Source organism: Odocoileus virginianus, chromosome 23 (genome assembly GCF_023699985.2).
Source record: "Odocoileus virginianus isolate 20LAN1187 ecotype Illinois chromosome 23, Ovbor_1.2, whole genome shotgun sequence".
NCBI classification, from domain to species: domain Eukaryota; kingdom Metazoa; phylum Chordata; class Mammalia; order Artiodactyla; family Cervidae; genus Odocoileus; species Odocoileus virginianus.
This window is the reverse complement of record NC_069696.1, coordinates 19,517,271-19,542,917: the sequence shown is the minus strand read 5'-3', so window position 1 is coordinate 19,542,917 and position 25,647 is coordinate 19,517,271. Positions and strand designations below refer to the sequence as shown.

The 25,647-nt window shown below is 40.2% G+C and overlaps 1 protein-coding gene across 3 annotated transcripts in view; it reads left to right on the top strand.

The window, feature by feature from the left end:
* Window positions 1–25,647, top strand: part of GRIN2B (glutamate ionotropic receptor NMDA type subunit 2B) — a 483,052-nt gene that overhangs the window by 164,466 nt on the left and 292,939 nt on the right. Inside the window, exon 1 of one of the 3 annotated variants that reach the window (XM_070453651.1) lies at window positions 24,586–24,670. The exons of the other annotated variants lie outside the window; for them this stretch is intronic. The gene's annotated coding sequence lies outside the window, so the exon portion shown is untranslated. Of the gene's footprint in view, window positions 1–24,585; window positions 24,671–25,647 lie in introns of those variants that run through there. 3 annotated transcript variants of the gene reach the window in all.

Genomic DNA, 25,647 nt, shown 5'->3' with positions numbered 1-25,647 from the left:
CGTCTGCAAAGGGGGATTCCTCCCAGAAGGGCAGAGAAGCCTCCAGAAAGAAAGAGTGTGGGAGAGAGATGAGAAAGCAACTCCTTAGTATGTGTGGTTAGACTATAACCAAATCTTACATTTTATGATATTCTGCACTTTTCAAAGACAGTTTATGTACTTTGTCTTAATTTGATACAACAGTCCTACAAGATGGGAAATGCAGCTTTACCTTGTCTCTCTGAAGAATGCAGGTAACCGTAAGCATCATCTCCCTTCTCCCAGACATGGAAACAAAGAATCCAGGAAGTTAATGATACATCAGAGATGGAAAAAGTATAGGCTCCAGGACTGGAATCTAAGCTACTGCCTGTGAGAGGAGAGAGCCAGGTAAATAAACCACACTGAAGGGTGTTGAGTGTGGGGTCAGGTGGTACCATCGGGAGTCACACAGAATCCAGAGCAGGGAGCCACAGGAATTCTTGGTAGACCTTGGCTGATGAGATTTTAGTCGAATGAAGAACTCAGGTGGAATTAGAGAAGATCAAGAAGTTATTTGGAGGGGAGAAAAACAAGCCATGATATGTTAAATCTGTATGGACATATCAGAAAGGTCAGGCCGTATTGAGGATGGGGAGATCATGGGTAAAGCCCATACAAAGGAATTTTAAAATAAGGCCAAGGGTTAAACCTCAACATTCCTGAACAACGGACAGCATCATTCAAGCAAAAGGTAGCAAAGCCAGGAGTACAACCTCTCACTTTATCTGTCCTCTCTTGGGGGAAAAAGGAAGCCACTGGTAGAGCTTTTTACCAGGGTACACTTAAACCTGTACTGAACAAAGCTCAGTATGGTGGGGACATTTTCCCTTCATTAACACTTCATTAAGCTTTGTCAGATGTAAGCCTCCTAGCCAGATCCTGGCAAGGGACTCGTACTGAGGTGATAATGAGGAGAAAATGTACTAGGTTTTGGCCTACTCCAGAGCTGTTGAATGTAGGCTGAAATATATTTTGATAACATTGGCTTTAACATGGATATTAAGCACTATTTTACAGTAGGTAGTGTAAATAGAATACACGGGCACAAGCAGAAAGAAGTGTGCATGCCAATATGACATGACACATCTCAGAGAGATTTGGTGATTTGTTGCAAACAAATGATAAAAATCTTAGTTGAGTCGGACCCAGAAAATGCTAGGATCTTGCGAGATCTGCAACTTTTACCAATTATTTAAAAACTGCCTTTTTCAAAAATAGACATAATAATCTTGTGTGACTCGGGTTGTTGGTGCTTCTAGCCCTCATCAATGACTTCTGGCTATTTAATATTTATCAGCTACAGGTGATCTTAAATAGCACTCACTTTTCAGAAGCTTTCCCAGTGCTCCTAAAAGTCCTGTTACACTGCCTTAATATACCATGAAAGCCTGAATGTGCAAATGTTTTAAAAGAAAAAAGGTACATTTAATTTTTACTTTGAAGAAGCTTTTGATTTGATCATCCACAAAAAATTGGAAAAATTTAAAAACTGGGTCAAGTGTGAACGGCCCTTAGAAGTATTTGATGTGGACACAGGTGTCTGGGAGATATTATATTTATGATAATTAACGATGTGATATCAACGAAGGGACTTCCCTGGTGCTCCAGTTGTTGAGACTCTGTACTTTGATATTAATTTCTCATTTAAGCTTTCTTCTCTGCAATCAACTGCTGTGTTTTTTCAGTCTTCTAAGTTTATTAAGACTTTCAGTGGCTAAGTCAAAAATCTCTCTTGGTAAATGTCACGTTGTACTTGAAAATATGTGATTATTTTCAAATATGTTTAATATTGATTTGTAACATGGTTCCATAGTGATAAGAGAACAGTCTCTGCAGGATTTTAATACCTTTAGACCATGAAATTTTTGCACCTTGTTTTATGTCCCTGGATGTGTTCCAGTGTCTCCTAGTTTATAATCTATAGGAATGTGAATAGAATTTGTACCCTACTGTTGCGTGTAAATTCTGTAAATCTTAATTATGTTGAATTGATTCATAGTGCTTTTCAGGTCTACTGTGTCCTTCTACTTTTTCATATATTCATTCTTTTAATTTTCGAGAGTTTGACATTGAAACTCCAATTACACACCTTGATTTATCTACTTAAAAAATAATTGTAATATATAGTGGGACTACATGTAACTTTGTTCTGTATTTAAAAAAAAAAAAAGTTCTATAATTCCAATGCAGGATGAGCAAGTTTGATCCTGCATGAGGAAATGAAGATCCCACATGCTGTGCAGCCAAAACAAAACAAAATCACTTATACGATGTCAACCAAAATTTTGGAAGAGTGTGTCTGTGTGCGCGCGTGTGTATTCTGGAGAACATAACAATTGGGGTGTTTTCAAGGTGTTTTTCCTTGGCCCGGTGTTGATACTACAGTTTTTTTGAAAAGCAGTGTTGTGACTACAACAAAGCAGATTTTTCTAAAAAAGAAAAAAGAAATCACCCTGGCTTTCCTACAATAAGAAAAGGGCTTGGAAAAGGAAGAAGATTTTTGGAATCCTTGCTGTGTACAAAACTTTATCTGTGTTATCTCATTATAATTATCTTAACTATTTTTGCAGGTGAAAACTCATCACTTCCCTGGACCTCACTTCAACCTATTTCTAGAATGAACTGTAGATGTTAGCTTTCTTTCAGGTCTATTTTCACAAAAAATATCAACATTTTGATAATTTCATTGAATGGTAGTATGATTAGCTTCTTGGAACATGGTCTAGGATTAATTATTTATTCATCCAGTAAATATAATTGAGTATTCATTATGTGTTAGATCTGGTGCTTATCACTGGGAGCACCACAGTGAGGTTAGAGAAATAGATGGACAAAAATAGAATTTTAATCCATAGTAACCTGCATAACACCTCACTAAAGGAGAAAATGGTTTGGAAATTAGATGAAGAAGACCTAATTTGAGAAACTAAAATCTGAGAGGTCAGCATGAGAAGTTTGTAGCCACGAGCTACAAAGACCCGGCATGGTCACTGTGAGTACTTTGAAGGCTTGCTCAGAAAAATGGTGCCTGTAAGAGCTGCTGATAACCATGTTGGTGCTTGGGTAGGTCATTACCTACCAGTGTTGGTCGGATATGAAAAATGAAAGCAAAGAAATTAAAACTAAAATCCCAAATGTAACACAGTGAAAAACCTACGTAACTGAATTCAGAAGATATTGAGTGGTGCGTGTTGTGCTGGACTATGGTTTTATGTGCGCTCAATCACTCAGCCATGTCCCAGTCTCTGCCACCTCATGGAAGGTAGCCCGCCAGACCCCTCCGTCCATGGGATTTTCCAGGCAAGAATACTGGAGTGGGTTGCCATTTCCTTCTCCAGGGGATCGTTCCAACCCAGGGAACGAAACTGTCTCTTGCCTCTGCTGCACTGGCAGATGGATTCTTTAATGCCATGCCACCTGGGAAGCCCATAGTTTTATGATGCCCGGGGAAGTCTTCTGAACGGGCCTCACTTCTGCTGGGAGTGCCCCAGCCTCAGGGGAGACTTTAGTGCTTCCTGACACACAGCCTGTGCTGCCTGCTGCTAAGAGGTGAGATTCCTGGTTTCCTGATCCACAGATTCTAATTTTGTTGTAATCATGATGGCAGTGGTGGCATGATAGAGCATGGTGAGTTTTCATTTTCCCAATTAAAGATACATTTTGCAAACTATACCAAATTATTTTTTAAAAGAAAGGCCTTGGATACATACTAAAAACAACACTAGGATCTACATGATCTCAGAATAAAGGAGAGTCCTTTAAAGTGAATACATTTAGCTGTATCAACACGCACTGCATTGTTCTTCTTTTTCTCATTTCTCTGGGCACCAATGATAACTTTATCATGGACTGTCATTGATCCATGGACTAGTGTTTGGGAAGCACTGGTGTAGATATTATTGCTAGAGGCGGCGTTACCAAGGAAATTACTTCTAAGAGCAGCAGATCCAGATGCGTCCCCTGAACTGTTGGTCTAGAGCCTGACAGGTTAGGGGCTTCACTCATATCCTGTTTCTCTGCCAGAAATCACATCGCTTAATAAAGAGTGTTGCACCGAGATTCTCCGGGGTATATCATAATCTCCTTCAGTGACTGACTGATGAGGCTCGCACCCTGGGGGGGAGTGATCGATGTACTCTGTCTCAACTTTAGCGAGGCTTTTATTTCTGCCCTGTGTGACATATTCATCAATAATCTGAGAAAATAATAAAATCTAGGCACAACTTTCTGGTGGGAAGGTTATCTCACAATTGTGTCGAGGAAGGTGGGGGCTCATCTGAGAGTCCCACGTCCTGGGTAGGTGTCCTGGCTCTGTCCTGGCCAGCTGAGTGACCTTGGACAGGTCACTTCATTCATTGGTTTCAGTTTCCTTATCCATAAGAGAAAAATTGTATCCCCTGGGGCCCACCACGTTGACTTCAGTGTCCAAAAAACCCAACAGTAATTCTATGTTTACCTACAACAAGGGCTTCCCTAGCAGTTCAGATGGTAAAGAATCCACCTGCAATGCAGGAGACCTGGGTTTGATCTCCGGCTCAGGAAGATCTTCTGAAGAAGAGTTGGCAACCCATTTCAGTACTCTTGCCTATAGAATTCCATGGACAAAGGAGCCTGTCCATGGCAGGCTATAGTCCATGGGGTCGCACAGAGTTGGACCCGACTAACACTTTCACTTTCAGGCTATTTAAGCTAAGAAAAATAGTATGTTCCTTTGCTTTGAGTTACCAATATATAAGCTCACTGATGTACGGTTATCTCATACTGCTCCGTACCTATTCATTAAAAGAAGAAAACTATGATTACACATGGATAAGGGTATTATGTCATCCCTGTAGTGAAGGATGAGTTGCCTTTACTTCTTGCTTCTGGCCCCTAGAGAATCAAGCTGAAGAAGAGATTCATACATTTACTCTTTATAAATGTGTTAAAAATGACAGGGTAAACAATTGAAGGATCAGAGTGGAAAGAAAAAAAAAACCAGAAGATGTAGCACATCAGAGATAAAAATCAGTCATGTAGTATTATTTTAAAATTAAATCAACAAAGAAATACTCAGTGCTTTTGGACCTAGTTAGAAAAGGGATATAACTTGAACTGAAAAGGTACTTTGTTGAGTACCTGTTCAGCTCAAAATATATTTTACCAAATCTGATTTTATTGTTTACTTGTGTTATTTGGGCTTCCCTGGTGGCTCAGTGGAAATGAATCCACCTGCCAGTGCAGGAGACTTGGGTTTGGCCCCTGGGTTGGGAAGATCCCCTGGAGAAGAAATGGCAACCCACTCCATTCTTGCCTAGAGAAACCCTGGACAGAGGAGCCCCAGTGCAGGGGATTGCAAAGAGTCAGACTTGACTTACTGACTGAACAACACCCTTATGTTATTTACTCTATAATCTTACTGGTATCTTGGTTTCACTATAATCCTGTGAGGTAGATATTACCCCCATTTTATATAAATGAAAACTGAGGCCAAAGAGATTTCAAGTGGTTGTCAAGGCTGCACATCAGGTAAGAGGCGCAGCCAGGAGTTAAACCAGGCATCTTGGCTCCAAATTGCAAGATATCCCCGCACTGACACATTCATTCATTGCCACTTCCTAATGCCGAGTAAGTGTCCAAGGCACTTTTCTCAGCATTGGAATCTCTTTGCCGGTCTCATTCTGCTGTGTTTCCTTTCCAGCGAGATGACCTTGAGGTCCTTTCCAGCTGTATGTTTCTAGAATGCCTGGATTCTTACCCAATAAACAAGTTCCGGGGGAGCAGAGCTGGCTCCAGTGATATGGAGGGGTGCACCGGGGCAGAACTGAGAGGCACAGGATGAAATAGAGCAGTGTGCTGTCACGCACCATGGTGGCATACATAATGTCCTCCTAGAGAGGATGGGAACACAGCTCACCATTTGAGTTATGAGTGGTTTGGTCCTTCATTACAGGATGAACTTTCTCTGGCGAGGTAGGGGAGAAAACGGTACATTTTATTCGGAAAGATTCTCAAATGTAAAAATATTCCATGATTCCTATATAAATACACACATAGGCAGATTTTCTATTATGGAGATGCTTTATGTTCATTGAATGAGCTATACTGGTCCATTCAATAAAATCAAAGCTTTGACCTGGTTATTACTCGCTAAAGAAACTGCATTTTCAATAGCTAATTGATGTTGTTGGGTGGCTTTTCGTGAGCACATTATTCTTGGATCTTGGGCTTTTCTTGTGCCTGTCCTTGTTCCTCCCAGGACTGGGGCGACAGGGGCATAAATTTGTGGCGTGTAGTCACCAGACCTTTGTTCGACACGTGGGTCTTCCACTTGGCTCTGCTTCTTGCTGGCTGCGTGACCTTGGGCAGATTACTGAAGCTCTTTGAGCCAAAGTTTCTTTGTCCATGAAATGACATTGGATGATGTAACAATTAAAAATGAGATGATACACATAAGAATGCTTTATTAAGCTATAAGCACTCTACAAGCATTAGGTGTAATTGTTAGTCCGGTTAGAAGGAATTGAGAAGAATTGGGGGGTTTTCACCACGGTGATTGTATGTGTGGTTACATTTCACCACTTTTAAATTTCCCTCATCCAGGAAAAGTTCTCACCACAACCTCTCCTCTGTGTAAATAAACCGTGATAAAGCAGCTCCTGGGCTCTGTCCCCCTCACTCTGTCACTTCTTAGCCTTTATTCAAACTCTGCTCTTCTGTGGCTGTGTATGTGACGTCATACACATAATTAATTGTAAACGAGGGGAAAGCAGCCCACCAGCCTACTGTGGAAACCACTGGATTCTTTGCTGGTCCTCGTAGACTCATTCACCTTTTTGCACGCGTGGGCTTCATAGCATCAGGGCTGACTTGACCGCCAAGTGCCATCATCACATGTTACAAGGGTCCTTGGTCGCACCTTTTCTGCCACATGTTGGCCGAGTGGATGGGTGCAAGGGGTGATCAAAAAGCAGCTCAGGTGCTGGGGGCCTTGCTCAGTGATTGCAGATTCGGTGAGCTCCCCAGGGGCGTGCTTCCAAGTGAGTGAGTCAGTCAGGTTATCAAAGAGGGTTAGTGAGTGCCTGGAATAACTTTGAAGTGGGGAGACTGGTTTTATGCCATCTTGCATCAGCGGGGAGCCAAGAGAAAGCTGCCAGTTCCCTCTGTACGACAACCCTGAAATATATGTATCTCTTGAGCAAAACGTCTGGTTTTTGTAACCACTCCCCCTGCCCACATCTTGCCTGTTAAACAGCTCTGAGGCCATGTTAGAAATCCTCGTGTGTCACACCTGATCATCACTGACTACAGGTTGAATGAGTGGTTTGACTCTATTAGTCCTTGAATAGGTGCCAGGAGAGGGAACGGGTGAGAGGGAGGAGAGGCAGACTCGGACCTTACATGAGGTAGAGGCCAGAGGGTTGACAGTGTTGTCGCCAGATGAAACGTCTGGTGATGAAACAATACAAAGATAATTCAGTTGTTTTCAAATGCGGGTTAATTCGCAAGAGGAATGGAGAGAGAAACAGGAAGGTCAGAGAGAATAAGAGATTGGCAAGAAAAACAGTGCTAGAGTCTTTGAGTTCTAGGGGACTGGGGTACACAGACATGGGAGTTTCTGTGGATCAAATGAACTGAGTTAGACTAGGAGTTTTTGCCTTAGAGAGTGAGGCATCCAGGGAAATAGCAGGGGCTTTGAAGGGTGGGGAACGGAGCATTTTGGGTCACGTCTGGCTGTGTTCCAGGCATTGTCCTAAGTGGGATTTTAAGTGGTGAGTTTATTAAACACTTAACAATTTCCTCTCTCCTTTTTCCCATTTGCCATCTATCTCATTCTTTCCTAATCTCACCTCTCTAATAGGCAGCCTTTTGCTCGTCTAAATTTTATAAAAACAAATGGCTTCACGTTTCCTCTTGTATCTCCTTCCTGAATCTTTAAACCCTTTGGTAATTCATGGAGCTCCAGTTGGGAAAATAAAAGCACAATTGCTACCAAAGAATCCATGACATGGCATTTCCTATTAAACAGATATTGATTTGCATTTATCAGAAGGACAGTGTGCTTGGGGCAACACCGAGAGAGGTAGTGGGTAGGAGGTGGGGGTGGATGGGGGAGATACCTTCCCAGACTTCCATCAGCTATACCGCCTCACCCTGAGTTACCCCAAATAAACCCACATAATAATAAGTGCTGACTGTGCTATGAATTCGGAGAAGGCAATGGCACCCTACTCCAGTACTCTTGCCTGGAAAATCCCATGGACGGAGGAGCCTGGTGGGCTGCAGTCCATGGGGTCGCTAAGAGTTGGACACGACTGAACGACTTCACTTTCATTTTCCACTTTCATGCATTGGAGAAGGAAATGGCAACCCACTCCAGTGTTCTTGCCTGGAGAATCCCAGGGACGGGGGAGCCTGCCATCTATGGGGTCGTACAGAGTCAGACACGACTGAAGCGACTTAGCAGCAGCAGCAATGCTATGAATTACAGTGTTGGCCAACACCTGAAGCGCTACCTTCCAGCTCAACCACCAGCCCCAAGCCCTTCTGTGCAGAAACCCTGAGCCACCATTGAGAGTAGGGTGGCAGTCAAGTGCAGTGACTGTGAAAGTCAAAATTGGGGTCTGCCCACTCCTAGCTCTTTGAACACAGGGAGTTATATAACCTCTTAGAACCTCAGGCTCTCATTTTAAATTAGAATCATAATACCTTGTAGAGTCGACAGAGAAGGAAGTGCCTTGTGGTTCTTGGCATACACACACACACACACACACACTTGGGGACCCCTTCTCACTTTAGTCTGCATGGGCTTCACTCTTACACAGATACCTTATTCCGTTCCCCTAGCAATCCTAGGAGTTGGAGATTGTTGTACAGACATTGTGAAGACATTTAGGACTCAGGGGGACTGTGGTTTGAGTTTGTGCAGAGGAAGTAAAGAGGAGGTGGAAGATACAGTATAAGTGGAGGGTGCGGGCGAGGGAGAGGGTGTTGATGGAGGGGTAAGGCCTGGTTTTCTTTGGCTTGGGATCTCATGAGGCCTCTCGGGGGCCTGAGGTCTCTACCTGGAGGCATGGCCACACAGAGCTAGATGGGAGCCCCCTTGGGCTGTGTGGATGTTCACGGAACAGGGCACTTTCTGAGAGCTCACAGCAGAGCAAGTGGAAGTTTCAGCTTCATGTGCCAAGAAGAAATCTACGGGGAAAATGATGTGATGTAAGCAGATGAGCGAGAAGAAAGGGAGACCAGGCCTGGGGAAACAATATACTTCTGCTTTTACTATTCTTGTTGTTACTCCCCATTGGGTGGCCTGGGACACCTTTCCCCGCCACCCCCACCCCCCTTGGTCATCCCCTGGAGCTGCTTTGTTCTTCTGTTCCATGGAGGGGCAATCTGAGGCCCTGACAGAGAAGTGCGGAAGGGCAGGTGGGCAGGGTCAGAAGGGACCAGGCGAGGGCCATTCTAAGAGGAAAGGATACAAAGTAATGTGGAAGACAAAGACAGCTGAAGATGATTGAGAATTAGTTGCAAGGTAAAATAAATGCCGAACATTATGTGCATAATTCAAGCAATTAACATTCCAGATGGGAGAACAATTTTATATTCTTACTCATATTTTCAAAAGGTTCAGAGCCACTCAGTAAACTTTTCCTGAATTCCTGTCATCACTGGCTTGATCCCAGAGAACCACACATGGCATCACTTCATTTAGACATGGTTTCCGGGTGGATTAAACCTTTTTTTTTTTAATAAACAGTTTTCCTTCCCTTAGGCCACAATTCCTGACCTGTGCGCCGTGGATCAGTTACAGGTATGGTTCTCCCCAGTCCTTAGGGCTGCTGGATTCCCTTCTCTTTTGGCACAAGACCACAGTCCCCTTGGGGTCCTAGCCCAGAGGGCAGCTTCAGTGTTGGGCAGCAGTTCACATGGAAGAGATTAAAATACTGAGTTAATATCTTTATGCCTTCAAGAGAATCTTCCTTAAGATACAGGTTGTGTGCATAAGGTCGTGTCTGACTATTTTGTGATCAAATGGACCATTGCCCATCAGGCTCCTCTGTTCATGGGATTCTTCAGGCAAGAATACTGGAGGGGGTTGCCATGCCCTTCTCCAGGGCATCTTCCTGACCCAGGGATTGAACCTGGGTCTCTTATGTCTCCTGCAGTAGCAGGTGGGTTCTTTACCACAGTGCCACCTGGGAAGCCCAAGATACAGATTAACTCTAGGCAAATACAACCCCCAACCTGCCCAAGTCCCAGATCCTTCTCAGAACCTGAGGCTTCACTTAGTAAACCTCCCTTGAAGAACAGCTGGGCCCTGGGTGGCATGGCCCTTTGGCCCACAGCGACTCCAGACCTTTCTTCTCTCTCAGACCCCCTACACTCTTCTCTCTCTTCTTCATAGCTGAACTATTTAACACGCTGTTTAAAGATATGCCTGGCTGCCTCTTGGAGATTCAGAGTTGCCATGGCAATGTGGCCTGTTTCTCCAAATTAGGACATATCTTTCTGCCTTTTTTTTTTTTTAACGTGGTATGTTTTCTCTCTCACACAACTCCTTTGCGTCTTTAAATCCTTCCCTCTCTTTTTCCCCCAGAATGCTAATTTAAGTACGTGTCCCCAGGACCAGCTAGGTCCCCAGCTTAAGGGGGCATTTTCCTGAGATTCATCCCTACCCCTAACTCCCCATCCCTTCATCCCATTGCACGAGGCATTGTGTCTGTTCCGGTCATTCCACTGGCCTTCACACAGTCCTTTCTGCTGGGTTCACTCCTGCTTGGCTCCTGTTCTCTCTGGGCTGAGCTCATAGCAAATAAGTTTCTGTTTTACATCAAGGCTTCTGTGAATGTGAGACAGTAAGGTAAAGACAGCTGAAGCTGAGATGTTAAGTATTCATTCTCAGAAACGTCTCGCTAAGCACGTAATCACTTTGGGGGATGTTCACAAGATAACCAGGATTCTGGATAAATGAGCATGCATGCATCTTTTCTCTTCCCTTATGACCCATTTTAGGATCCTGGGAAAATATGAGCTTCAAATCAAGAAAGCCCAATAATCTGAGAGTATGGACAGAAGTTGGCCAGTACTTTAAAAAACGGGCAGGGGGAGGTATTCCTTTCCTTCAGGATTATTTTTGGTCTGTAGATGGTAGAATCTCTTTGAGTCACTTGAATTACAGCCTGTGATGAAAATGGGGAGAGAGAATAAGGAACAGGTCACAGATTTAACTCTCCTTTTCCTCATTTCCATTGCTGGTGCTCTGCCCTTGGCACATAAATGTCAATTAGAGAAGGTTCCTTTGGTCCATGCTTGGAACAAAGGTGCCCAAACTCCACTGTACTTGGGAATCACCTGGAGAGTTAAAAAAATTAAAAAAAAAAAAAGAAAAGAAATACAAGTGCCTGCATTATTATGCAGGCCTGTCCCACCCTCAGGCTCTGATGTCATTGTTTTGGGGTGCACCCAAATGTCATTTTTGAAAGCCTTCCAGGTGATTCTAATGTGTAACAGAGGTTGATATTTACAAGCTTAGCTGGTGATTGTTTGGGAGGAAGTGATCCTGGCTTCTGTACCCTTAGCTATGAAGTAGCCATCTCTAAAATCTTTGGGGGAAAAAAGGCACAGAATTCTCAGATTTAGTTCAAACCTCCCCCTCCCTCTCTGAAGATCACTTTTAGAAGATGCAGAGTCCTCGTGAAACATGACCACTCTTTAACCTGTGAAGGCGGTGAAGGGAGAACACCGCGAATTAGCCGGATAAACAGCGGGAGCTGTCCCAGGGTGAAGGTCTTCCAGCTGATGGGGTGACGAGATGGGAACCCAGGCGGAGTCAGGGGTGCCTAATGTGAGGGTGCTAGGGGCAGGGAAATCGTGCACTCTGTCGGTCACTCAGGTCAAAAGATGATGCTCTTCATGGTGAGCCTAAAAGAAACATGACTTGGCATTTTGATGTGCGTCTGGAACTTGACCTAAAGCTGCTGATGGAGCTTCCTCTGGAAGGGCATCTTCTCATTTGAGACATTGTCAGATAGAAGAACTGTGTTTTCATCTTGCTCTTTTTTCTTGCCTTTGTCTGTAGGCAGTGGACATAAGCAAAAAGTAGCGAGCCTTCAGCTCACAGAATTTTGATCACATTCAGGAAGCATCACTAGAATGGCCATCAGCTTTCTTTCTTTCCCCTGTGAGTTTCATGGAGGAGGAACCATGGGGCTGTAGGAAGGACTTAACACCTCTTTTTCATCATAAGCTGTGATGCTGTGGACCAGCCCCTTATCCCCTGGGACCTCATTTCCTAATCTGTAAAAAAAAAAAAAAAAATCATAGAGTAATTAGAAAAAGGCCAAGGTTCTGAGGACAGAAAGGAAGAGTGTTCTGAAGCCCACAGTGGCTGTCCTAAGGCAGGCTCTAGTGTGTTAATCCCCTTATAAAGACCAGGCCCAGACAGGGGGCCTAACGATTCTTACATTCAAATGCCTACAACCCTCTGAATGGTTAAAAATTGTAGAATATCTTAGTGGTCAGCCGTATTCCAAGGTCAGATTTATGGTATGTTCCTGGGTCAACACAGATCCACGGCACCTGTCTACTTTCAATTCAAGAGATAATTGTTTTTAATACCATGTGTAAAAGAAAGTGTGTTAGTCACTCAGTTGTTTTTGACTCTGTGAGACCCCGTGGACTATAGCCCACCAGGCTCCTCTGTCCATGGGATCCTCCAGGCAAGAATACTGGAGTGAGTAGCCATTCCCTTCTCCAGGTTTCTTCCCAACTCAGGGATCAAATATGGGTTACCAGCATTCCAGGTGGATTCTTCACCATCTGAATCACCAGGGATTCCAAGTGCCAAATGCCATGCCAGGCACTGTTTTCAAGAAGCATGCAAGCCCAGTAATAACTCCAACTTTAATAATAACCATCATGCCAGTCATTGTACTGTGCCACTGTACTTTTCAAGGTACTGTACTGTAAGATTAAAAATATTTTCTTTATTTTTTATGTTTGTTTTATATGTATTATTTGTGTGGAAGGTATTTCAAACCTATTACAGTACAGTACTATATGACTGATTGTGTTTGTTGGGAACCTAAGCTGTGTTGGACTTACCAACAAATTGGACTTACGCCCATGTTCTCATTAGGAACTCATTCGTATGTAGGGGATGTACTGTATTGTTTTTGGAGAAGGGCTTGAAGGAAGGGTGGGCTTCCTGTAAGTGGAGATGGTGAGGAGGATGGAAATCAGACAGAGGAAGAGTAAGGCCACAGAGCACAGCCGGCTGGGGAGGAACCGCGAATATCCATTTTGGCTTTTCTGTCAGTTAGATGAGGGGGAAATAACAGAAGATTAGGATGGTAAAAGGTGGAGACTTGACTTTATCTCTTTGGTAAGTAACATGGTTTTGAAACTTTGCCGAAGAACACAGGAAGCTCAATTTCACTGATATCAAGAAATTCAAATTCAGGCTGTAATGAGATACTATATTTTAGCCATCAAAGTGACAATTTTTTCTTCATTAAAATACTTAGTTTTGGTGAGAGTATAGGGAAATAGACACTCTCATAAATTCATGGTAAAAATATAAACCAGAATGACCTTTCAGGAAGACAGTTTGAAAATTAATGCCTCAAAAATATGTGTACACATTACAGCTGCTGAACTTACAGAAAATGACCCTATGACAATGCAAAAAATATTTATCTGAAAGATGGTTATCAAAGCATTATTTATCATAGTGATTTGAAACATTTTACATGTTCAGTGATGGCTACTTAAATTATGGTATGGAGGATAAACAACCATTAAAAATTGCATTAATGAAGACAAAAAATTAATGAAATGGTAAAATGTTATATTCGATAAATACATGAACAAAGAAAGTTGTAATAATTAGTCGACAAATACTTATTGATTCCCTATTGTGTTCAGGACACAGTATTTACTGTGATGTGCAGGGGATGGAGTGTAAATAAGAGAGACAGACAATGCAGTCTAGGAGATTCCATCCACTGAGGACGGGTTGCATGCTGAAAGTTCTTCCTGGTAGTGGTGTGGTGGAGTGTATTCTGTGGAAGATGATGTGTGTGTGTGTTTTGCTGTGGTGGAAATTGACCTTAGGAGGAGGACGTGTTTGTAAAAATGAATACACTGTGATGCTATGAGCAATGAGAAAAAGACACCAAAAACAATGTTATGATTACCGAATGAAGATAATAGACATGGTTTCAATGTTCTTCTGTATGTTCTTTATAATTCCCCAATTTTCCACAATACTAGGTATAATAATACCCTTGCAATAAGGATATACATTTATGAAAAAGAAACAGGTCCTAGGAAATTTGCTAAATTTTCCTGAATTCCATGTTTGTTTATGAACACTACCTGCCTGCCCTGGTAGGGTTTTTAGATCTATCTATATAGCTTATATTGTCCTATAGCTTAGTTTCTTAACCTGGGTGTATATGTGTGTGTGTGTGTGTATATATATAAGTATATATATATAATATGTGTTATATATTTTAATTTTTTCTTTATTCCTTTGATAAGGTGTGTTATAAACTAATGCTAGTGTTTGTTCCAGAGAAGATGACAGTATTTGTCTTTTTCTCCAATTATATTCTCTGTAATTTCTCTACAAATTCCTTTTTCATTAAGAAATGAAAGACACACTCTTTGGGTTTGTCTGTATAGGATCATAAAGCTGGAAGTCTTATATCAAAACCATGTCCTCCTCAGGTAGAAGCCTGAGTAAGTTAACCTGATTTGTTTCAGTTTTTGCAAGACTTATAGTTTTCTTATCTTAGTCTGCAATGAGTTATAATTCAAGTCATAAAAATAATAGAATTGGGTCATAACCCCGGCATAAGAATGAGCTGACTAACTTGGTCCTGCCCTGGTTTGGCCTCTTCCTGGGCTGTAGTCCCTTACTTTCTATAACATAATGTCTTCTGTAAGGTTCCTTGCTTTTGTCGAGTGTGTTTTGTGTGGGTGTCTTAAAGGACTTGGGCTTGTTGACAGACCTCAACCATTTTCTGATCACAGAGTAGCAGACTCACCATCTGTGCCTGCCAGGGAGTGGGTGGGTCTTGGGTGCTCTGAGTTCTTTGATCAGAACCTCCACACACGCTCTCCTGTCTCATTCCCTGCTGCCGCCCCTCTCCCGCCAGCATTCTGCACCCCTTCTCCATGCCTGTACCTCCTCACACATCTTGGAAAGAGGAGGAGGACACTTTCTTTGAGGTGGCCCTTTTCTTTGAGACAGAGCCCTGGCATCACAAGGACGCCTTCATGTAAGCATGGGGCAGCAGCTTCTGTAAAGGAAGCCCTCCTTTCCTGCCCTGAATTCAGGAATAGCCTCATCTGAGACACAAAGAGAAAGGCTATTGAAACCTGACAGGTGGACTCACCATGGCTGGCGTTCTACTGCCTCCTACATCTCCCTCTTAGAGACTGGCATCCCAGAGGATTCTAATTTTAATTTGGATAAAGATAAATCTCAAACATTCAACCAGGATCCAGTGAAATCTGCATCATTCTTAGGTCTCAAATTTATCCGTTAGGCCAGGGCTGCAGATAATGAAGCGGGAGTGGGTGTGTTGAAAGAGCAATTGGAGAGAAAGGGTGTCAGCATCTCTGAGGGCTCAGTTCCTCACTGTGTTTTCTCTTCATTCTAGACCACAGTCTGTTATCCGTGTTCTAAATTCTAATTAAAAGGGAATGATAGCATTTATTTAACATATACTTATTGAATACCCAGTATAGGCAGGTATTCTTGTAGGTGATGGATATTCAGGAATGAAGAGACTTGTCTCAGGTCTCATGGAGTTTACATGTCCTAATCTTGGGGGTACTCAGATAATACATCAATAAACAAGATAATTTCAGTTAATGGTGAGTTTTATAAAGGAAATACAATGGAATCTTTTAATGCAAAGTGACTAGGAGAGTCGCTAGCTTAGATTGAGTACCCAGTGAAAATACTGAGGAGGTAAAGTTTGAATATTTAGTTTTTAAAAATTTATTTCTTTGATAGTTCTGGGTCTTAGTTGCAGCACACAGGATCTGTTTAGTTGTGGCATACAGAATCTTTCAGTTGCAACATGAAAACTCTTAGTTGTGACATGTGGGATCTAGTTCCCCAACCAGGGACCAAACCTGGGCCTCCTGCTTTGGGAGTGCAGAATATTCTTGGCCCCTGGACCATCACATAAGTCCCCAAGGAGGTAAAGTTTGGACTGGAATTGAATGACAAGAGGTCACCTATGTGAAATCTATGGTAGACACACCCTAGTAAGAGTTAGCAGCAAGGTAAAGGCTCTGATGAGGAATTACAGAGAATAAGGAAGGCAAATATGGCTGAAATGGAATAAGCAGAGGATGACGGGTAGGCGTTGAAGTCAGAAAAAAAAAAAAAAGACAGGCACTAGATCATGTGCCTCCTTAGAGACCATAGTAAAGACTTTGGATTTAATTCCACTTGCCATATGAAGCTATTGAAGGTTTCTTAGCAGAGACAATATGATATAATTTAACAGCACTTTAATATAAAAAATGAAAAGTATGAGACTTCAACTCTCAGCCATGAAGGGGTAAGACAATCTAGAATTAGCACCTCCCCCCATGAAGAACTAGAGAATTGAAAGGAAAAAAGAAAATGACTAAATTTAAACCTTAGAAAATAAGCAGCATAGGACCCATCTTCCTGGGAAAAGTGAAGTCAGGTTATCCTAGGCTGTTTACCTGGAGATAATTCCATGTCTGAGACACAGGGAATGTTGACCTGAGTGAGTTCAGCAGTCTCACTGAGGTAAGGAAACAGAAATCATGCTTTCAGGAGGCTGGGAAGGATTTTTGTGGGATTGAACACCTAAAATGAGAAAGAGTTCCAGAAATATGCATAGGGTTCCTCTTGAGTCTTTGTCCAAATATCAATCTGCATATTTCAAGAGAAACTCCGTAAGGTTGGAAAAGAGCAATTTCTGAGGAAATAACAATTATCACGGAGTCGTAAGAAGAACAATCTCATGACTCATGTAGGGCTAGGGACCTTTCTAGTTCCTTTAAGCCAGAGTGGAAAGACTACTGAATTCAATAGAGATCTCAGAAGGACCATGTCTTAGAAGTGGGGTTAAATTCTTAAAATAAGGGTTATTCTAGAATGCCATCAAAAGGAACAAACTAACCTGTAAGTAACTCTGCCAGAAAAAACTCACCTTTTTTTAAAGGAATTTTAAAATTTAACACACACACACACACACACACACACCAGAAAAATATGACCTGTAAACAGGAAGAAGACTCCAACAAAACTTTAGAGGCAGAAATAACAAAGATATTCAAAGCATAAATAAAGGATACTGATAAATAAAAGAGCTATTATAAATATGTTCAAGAATATAAAGGAAAATATGAATATGGTGAGGAAGAAAATGGATAATTCTTATATTGTGTGAATAGTGGTATAATATTATTTGAAGAAAGAGTAACATAGTTTAAAGATGAATATTGCAAATCCTAGAGAAACCCAAAATCCAAAACAATGACAGTCCAAGAAAAGGCAGAAAACAGAATAAAGGAACAAAGAATAGATGTAAAAAGTAGGAAGCAAAGAGCAAAATGGTAAATAGAGACCCAAACATTATTAATAATGCTAAATGAAAATGGCCTCAATACTTCATTAAAAGACATACATTGTCAGATTGGAGAAAAACTGAGAGCTGTATTAAGAAACCCTCTTTAGATATAAAGACATAGGTAAGTTAAAAAAAAGATGAAACAAAATATACTATACAAATGCTAATCAAAAGAAATCTGATTAGGCTGTATTAATGTCAGATAAAAAAGAATTCAGGGCAAGAAATATTAAGAGTATTACCAGGCATAAAAAGAGACATTTCATGATGAAAAAGTCTCCTTTTTTCCCCAAGAAGATGTAACAATCTTAAATGTGTGTGCATCTAATCATTTAAAAATACATGAAATGACCACTGATGGAACACTATTGGTGAAGAGAAATAAACAAAAATACATTAGTAGTTTGAGGTTTCAGCACTTCTCTTTCATTCATTACAAAACAAGTATGCCAAAACATATTAAGTATATAGATGACTTGGAGAGAATTGTCCATCGTCTTGACCTGATTGACTTTTGTAGAACACTTTATTCAACAATGGGAGAATATACATTCTTTTCTAGTACTTATCTAACATCAAGACAGATAATATTCTGGGCCATGAAACAAATATCAATAAACTTAAACTGATTAAAGTCTTACAGGATGTATTATGTGACCACATTAGAATTAAACAGAACTGTAGCTGGAAAATACTCAAATTTTGAAAATTAAGCAATAAACTTCTAAAAATAAATGGGTCCAAAAGAAATCACAAGGGTAATTAGGAAATACTTTGAACTGAATTAAAATGAAAAACAACACATTAAAATTTGTGCCATATGCTAATGAAGTGGTTAAAGGGAAATTTATAGAATTAAATGCTTATATTAGAAAAGAAGCAAGGTCTTCAATCAATTAAGATTTCAGCTTAAGAATCGAGGAAAATAAGATCAATATAAATCCATAATAAACAGAAGAAATGAAATAATAAAATAAGAGGGGATATCAATGAAATAGAAAATAGATAAATGAAAGAAAAAAAACAAGGTAATCCAAAAAGTGTATCTTCAAAAAGATCAATAAAATTGATAAGCCTCTAGCAAGACTGACTGAGAACTAAAGAGATTAAATATAATTGTCAATGTCAGTCATGAAACAGGGCCACCACTATAGATCCTGCAGAAATTTAAAAATATTAAAGGAGTATCATAACCAATTTTATGCTAGTAAATTTGACAACTTAGATAAGTGAGTGAATTCCTTGAAATGTATAAAACTGCCAAAATTCACTCTAGAAGAGAAGGTAACCTAAGTAACTCTATATCTATCAAAAAAGTAGAATTCCTAGGTAAATCCTCTCATAAAGATAATGCTGGATCCAAGTGTCTTCACTGTTGAATTGCACTGAATTATTTGAGGGAAGAATAATATAAATTCTACACAAACTCTTCTAGGAAATAGAAAAGGAAGGAACATTTAAACACCAGTATTACCTTTGATAGACCCGGGAGACCCAGGTTTGATCCCTGGGTCGGGAAGATCCCCTGGAGAAGGAAATGACTACCCACTCCAGTACTCTTGCCTGGAAAACTCCATGGACAGAGGAGCCTGGTAGGCTTCAGTCCTTGGGGTTGCAAAGAGTTGGACACAACTGAGCAAATTCACTTATTACCTTTGGTACTTAAAATGAGATATTATAAAAATATTATATATATTAATATTCCTCATGAACACAGAAGCAAATATTTTCAACAAAATAATAGAAAGTGGAAATATAGCAAGAAATAAAAAGGATAATACATGATATCCAAGAAGTGTTTCTCTCAGGAATGCTATGATAGTGTAAAATGTGAAAATTAATGTAATTTACTGTATTGACAGAAAAAGAAGAGAAAAATCATATGACCATCTTAATAGATGCAGAAAAACATTTTGGAAAAATTCAACTCTCATCTCTGATAAAAACTCTCAACAAACTGAGTATAGAAGGAAACTTCCTCAACCTGATAGACAGATTGTGAAAAACCTACAATTAGCATTGTGCTTCACAGTGGAAGAATGAATCTTTTATCTTAAGATTAGAAGTAAGGCAAGAATGTTTGCTCTTACTGCTCTACTTAGCATTATACTAAGTCTTGTGACATATTGAAAAAGTCAAGAAAAAGAAAAACTATGCAAATGAGAAAGGGAGAGATGAAAGTATCATGGCATGATCTTAGAAAATTCCAAGGAATAGGAATAAAATCACTAGAACAAGTGAATTTAGCAAGGTTATAGGATTCAAAATATGTAAGAATCAACTGTATTTTTATGTATTATCAAAGAAGAATTGGAAATTTAAGAAATTTCAATAAAATACTATTTATAATAGTATTAAAAATGTGAAATATTTATAGAAAATGTAACAAAACATTGATAAGACTTCTACATTGAATACTGTGAAGCATTACTGAAAGTAGTTGAAGACTTAAGTAAATGGAAAGATAGACTGTGATCAAAAGGCTTAATATTTCTTTTAAGATTCAGATTTTTTCACCCTAATCTTTAGATTCATCTAAATCTCTTATTGAATTTCCAGGGAATTTTTTGGTATAAATTGACAAGTTATTATAAAAAAAGCTTATGGAAAATTGGAATTGCAAAGGACCTAGAATAGCCAGTAAAATTCTGTAAAAGGACAAGGTTGGAAGATTTAGACTTCTTGATTTCAAAACTTACTAATACATTACAGTAATAAAGAAAGTGTGGTGTTGGCATAAGGATGGATATATAGATCAATGGAATAGAATAGGGTTCTTAAATGGACCATATACTTATATGTTCAGTTGATTTTCATTAAAGATGCCAGAATAATTCAAGGAGAAAAAGGCTTTTCAATAAAAAGTGATGGAACAATTGGATATTCAAATCATAAAAGAAATGATTCTCAACCTTTGGCACGTATCTTAAAGGGATTAAAACTAGTAATTGTAGATTATGGACTTTGTCATTTTTGTAAGAAAGATAGGAACTCTAGTCATCAAATCAACAGTCAATGAAAAAGCTTTGACTCTATATCAAAAGATTAGTGAATGGATGCTCATTTATATATTTTAGCTTAAAATAAGATATAAAGGTATAAATATTACTTGCTTCAACCAGAGTTTTCTGTCTATCCTGATCTTGTCAGATAAGAAGAGTTCTAGTGTAGTCACTTTGTATGGTTATTATGAGACTCAAGTGTTGTACACTACTTGACACATAGAGCTTCTCAATAAATAAAGATTTGTTTTAATACTACCCCATACTTTCATTTCTTTGCCATTCATATCATTAATCTTTATCTGATTCTGTCATATTTTAGTTACTTCTCCTCATAGGCATACTTTATTTTATCAAATAATTTGTAAGTCCATGGGCTGTGTGCTTTTTGTAACCCCTAAACCATCCATCCCCATATGTCTGATACATTTTAGATTTTTGACTACTGCATTACAGACTGAGAGGGCTAAACCACTTTATGAATGTTTTTCAGAATCTGTTAGATTGTTTGATTCCTTTTGACCAAATAAGTTAGAAGGGTGGTACCATTATTTTTCATTAAATATGTTGCAAGTGTGGTTCTGTAATTTTTTCATAGAGTTCTCTCTCCTTTTTCATATCCAAATTCTCTTCTGAAGCTCCTGTGTTAGTAATTCATGAGACTTTAGGCCCAGCCCTTTAGGAAATACAGTACAGAAAAGAGAGTAGAGTGACAGACCAAATTAAACTGCTTTGCATCTCATTCCTTGAATTGCATTTGACTTGTTATATGTGTTAAGAGTTAGGACATATTTCATGACTAGGATTGAGAATATTTATGGGCAGCTTCTTACTGCTTCATTGCCTCCCATATTTATTCTGTTTAATGGAGAAAGTTAGTAATGTTTGAAGTCTTAGAAACCTCCAAGGAGTCCAAAAGTCCAAGGAATATATTTCCTTCATTTTTCACTTGGTAGAAAACGTCTGGCCCTGGGTAGGACGACAGGCTTGTAATTCTTGTGAATTCAATTATTTACTCGATTGTAATCTGTTTGAGGATAGTGACTGTGTCTTAATCATATATGGCTCCAAAGGAACATTTCACAGTGCCTGGTACTAAATTTTTCCTAAATGACTGAATGATCAGGGTCTCTGCTACTATTGGGTTGACCAAAAGGTTCGTTTGGGATTTTCTGTAAGATGGAAAAACTCAAACGAACCTTTTGGCCAACCCATTACATGCTTCAGTGTTGATCTGAGACAAATAGCAAAACAGGGAAAGTTTGTTTTATATTTCTTTCTACCTCTCTTAGTATGTGGCCCCTTCTTCCTCTCTTGAGTACTCCTTCCTGGACACTTGTTGCTTTCTATTGCTCAGCTGGTTATTAACTAATCCCTGATAACAATTAACTGATTACTGGGTTAGCCTTCGCTTGTGATATATCTTTTATATATTAGCATTTTAGCAGGATTTCCTTACACACAGAGGAGTACATTTCCCAGTTTTGAGTTTGGGGCCAGAAATGACCTCTACCAAGTATATGTTATGTGTAAGGAAGGAAGTGATCCCTTCATAGAACCTTCCTTGACTATATTGCTTGGTTTCAGGGCAAGAGAATGAGTTTGCCTGAAGAGTTGGAGATGCTCCATATAAGAAATGATATTTGAGCTGGGTGCTGAACAATGAACAGTGGGTTTTTTCTCATGGGGAGGTGTTTGGAGATAGGAACAGAGGTGGGAAAGAGGAGCGGTAATTAAGCATTAAAAAAGAAAAAAGGAACAACAACATGGGGAGAGACACAGAGATGAAAGGGCAGGTGTATTTTAGGAACATGGAGCAGTCTTGGGTAATAGGTAAATGTTGCATAGTAGAAAGTGCAAAGAGAGTGGAAAAAACAAAAAAGCAAACAAAAAAAACCCAGCTTGGGCTGGATTGTGCAGGGTCATACTCGTGATTCAGAGGAGTTTGATCTTTGTCAAAGGGCAGTGAAATGATCCAATTTCTGCTTTAGAAAGCTCTCTTTGGTAGCAACATGGAGTGTGAATTTTTGTGGGCACAGAGACCAGTTATCAGACTGTTGTGGTAATTAGCCAAAAGTTAGTAAAGGCCCAGCTCTGGGAATAAAGAAAAAAGGATTGCCTTTTAGATAATTAAAAACATTTAGTGACCAAGTTCTCTATCATCCCTGTTCATTTGCTCATTAATCCAATCAATGTTTATCTGGATCTCTAATATAGGACAAGCATTATGAACTTGAGAACTAGAGAGGACATGGCTTCTTACCTGTAGCAAATTCAAAGTTTAGTAGGGAGGTTGGCATTTAACAGGTAAAATGCAGTGTGGTAAGCACCATAGCAGAGGTAAGCACTGTGTGCTCTTGGTATACAGAGCGAAAAGGTTTCTAAGAAGTTCCATGAGAGTAAATTTAGTATTTATTCATGGTTGCACCCCAAGCATTTGGTTGAGTTGAAGAATCTAACAGTTACTTAATATTTATTGAATAAATATTTGCGCTTGGGTGTATGTGTAATGACAACTTTGTTGTAGGCTAGAGAGGGACCTTTCTCTTGGTTTTGAAAATGGAAGGGTCAAAATGGATAGGAGCATGTCTCTAGGTGGTGGGCTTAGGAGATCACTAGTTACCTGGCTTTGTATCTTGTTTCTTCTTTTCTCTTGGGATGCGTGTTATTTAGGGGGCCCTGTTAGCCACTGAGAGCTAGCTACCCAGAGTAGAGTCAGAGTAACTATTTGTTCCCCTTTGGTATTTAATAGTTTTTCTTTGGAAGTTCTCAAAGGGGAAACTAAAGGAAAGCCTTTGTCCAGACTTTGCCAGAGATTTAAGGAGAGAAGTGCTCACCCAGGGCTGGGAACCAAAGTAGGAGAATCCAGTGGGGAAGGCAAAACCTCAGAGCTGGAAGTTTATGTTGCTCATTGGTTGCTCCTCTTCACCAGAAGAACCTCCCATTTAATTCTCAACTCTGGAAGTTCTGAATTTCGTTTAGTAAGAGAGATGGATTGAGTTCATGATCGCCTATTTTCTGGGGAGAAATCCAATATATTCTGAAAAACAAAGCATTTTGTTTGTGTAGTTTGATTATGGTTGAAGCCTGATCTAATATGAATTCATTTGGCAACAAAATCTGACCTAAAGTGATGTTAATCAATTTATAGTCTTCATTTAATCTTACAAGTGTTCAGTTTTTATGTTTTGTGGGGGGAAACATTTATGTGCTTGATTATAGGGTCTTGTCCTAGACAAGGGGGGCTGTTGTGTAATATTTGGGAAGTGTACCACCATGTTACTTTTAGGATTTAAAAAATTTTAAGTTGTCAAGCATATGCTGCTCCTGGAGTCTTAGATATAAGGATTGTGGATTTAAAGCCTTTTGGACAAAATGAGTGTGAACTGGGTTTTGAAGATGTACAGAATCTTGTTTTGCTTCTCAACTGGAGGTGGTATTATCTCCTGTATTGGTTCGCTAGGACTGCGATAATAAATGCCACAGACTGGGTGGCTTAACCAACAGAAATTATTTTATTAAAGTTTTGGAGGCTAGAAGTCCAAGATCTGGGTGTCAGCAGGTTTGATTCCTCCTGTGGCCTCTCTCCTTGCCTTGCAGATGGCTGTCTTCTTGCTGTAGGTTCTCATGTGATCTTTTCTCTTATAAACATGTTCCTGGTGTCCAAATCTTCTCTTCTTATAAGAACACTGGTACTGGTCACTAGTGACTCTAGTAATGACCCCACTCTAATGGCCCCATTTTAACTTAATCACCTCTTGAGAGGTCCTGTCTACAGTGCAGTCATATTGTGAAATTGTGGAGGGTGGCTTAGGGCTTCCACTACATGAACTTCAGAGGGACACAGTTCATCTTGTACTAAGCCCATGGGCTGTTTTGAAATGTGTGACTGTAGATTAGAGGTTACAATGAAAGGTTATTCTCACAGTGGAGGGAGCCAGAACTGCTAAACAGCCTGTAGTATAAAAGAGAACCCCTCTCCCCTGAAGGCCGACCATGGAGGGAGGAGACGAATAAAGACCTGGACCCTGGAATGAGGTATGTCAGGATGGTCCTGCCTTTGCTGGGAAATTGAGGTCTTCTTCAGGGAGTGGATATTCTCTTCTTCAATCCAATGTCCATTCTCCCTTCTTCAAGCCCTTTTTGATTGGTTCCCTTAGGCAGCATTTCTGGACTCTCTAAAGCAGATGTCATGAGGAAGTGGATTGAAGTATATAAGGTTTGGGCTGGAGTTTGGGCTCCTCAGTCTCTAGGAATAATGAGAAATTGACGCTTTCTCTGTTTCCTCAACTCACCTGTGACTCTTAGACTGGAGTAACACACCCCTTTGAAAATAAATCCTGCTTTGTCTGTAAGCTTGCAGTGGTATGAAATAAGACTGCATCCAGAGCTCAACACTGCGCTCAAGAGCCAGGGCAGGAATTAGTGCCCGGAAATGGGCCTCAGGCATGTGTGGGAGCCAACGTCTTCCTGAAGTGGCCTTTGGTTCCAGAACATCCCAGGGCTTTCCCCACTGGGTTCTGTGCTCCTTCCTGCCCTGTGGTGAAAATGAAGAGATTGAGACAGCTCAATCACGTTTAGAACATTGAAATGCTCTACAAATTTTATCACGTTCATTAACACCGTTATAGGTTGATAATTAAATTATAGACTGGGGCATCACACAAAAGCTAAGAAAAACAGCAAAATGACCCTATTTCATAGGCATTCACTGCCCAGCCAGTACTCCACTTAGGTTTTCTTGAGTCATGCTGAATTATTCAGTCTTCTTTTTACAATTTCAACATCCAGGAGAAACAAAAAACTGTAGCAATTGCCACTACAATACATAAATAAAAATGAATAATTCAGAACTCCAGTGTAATTTTACTCCCCCTTGTCTAACTCTGACTGATCTCGGCTTTGCTTTCCATTTCACAGTCCTCATCAAGGCAGGCGGAGGAGACTTTTCAGGTGAAGCAATAAAGACATAGAGCATTTTAGTTGTTGGCCCCTGAAGATGCATTCCTGGGCTG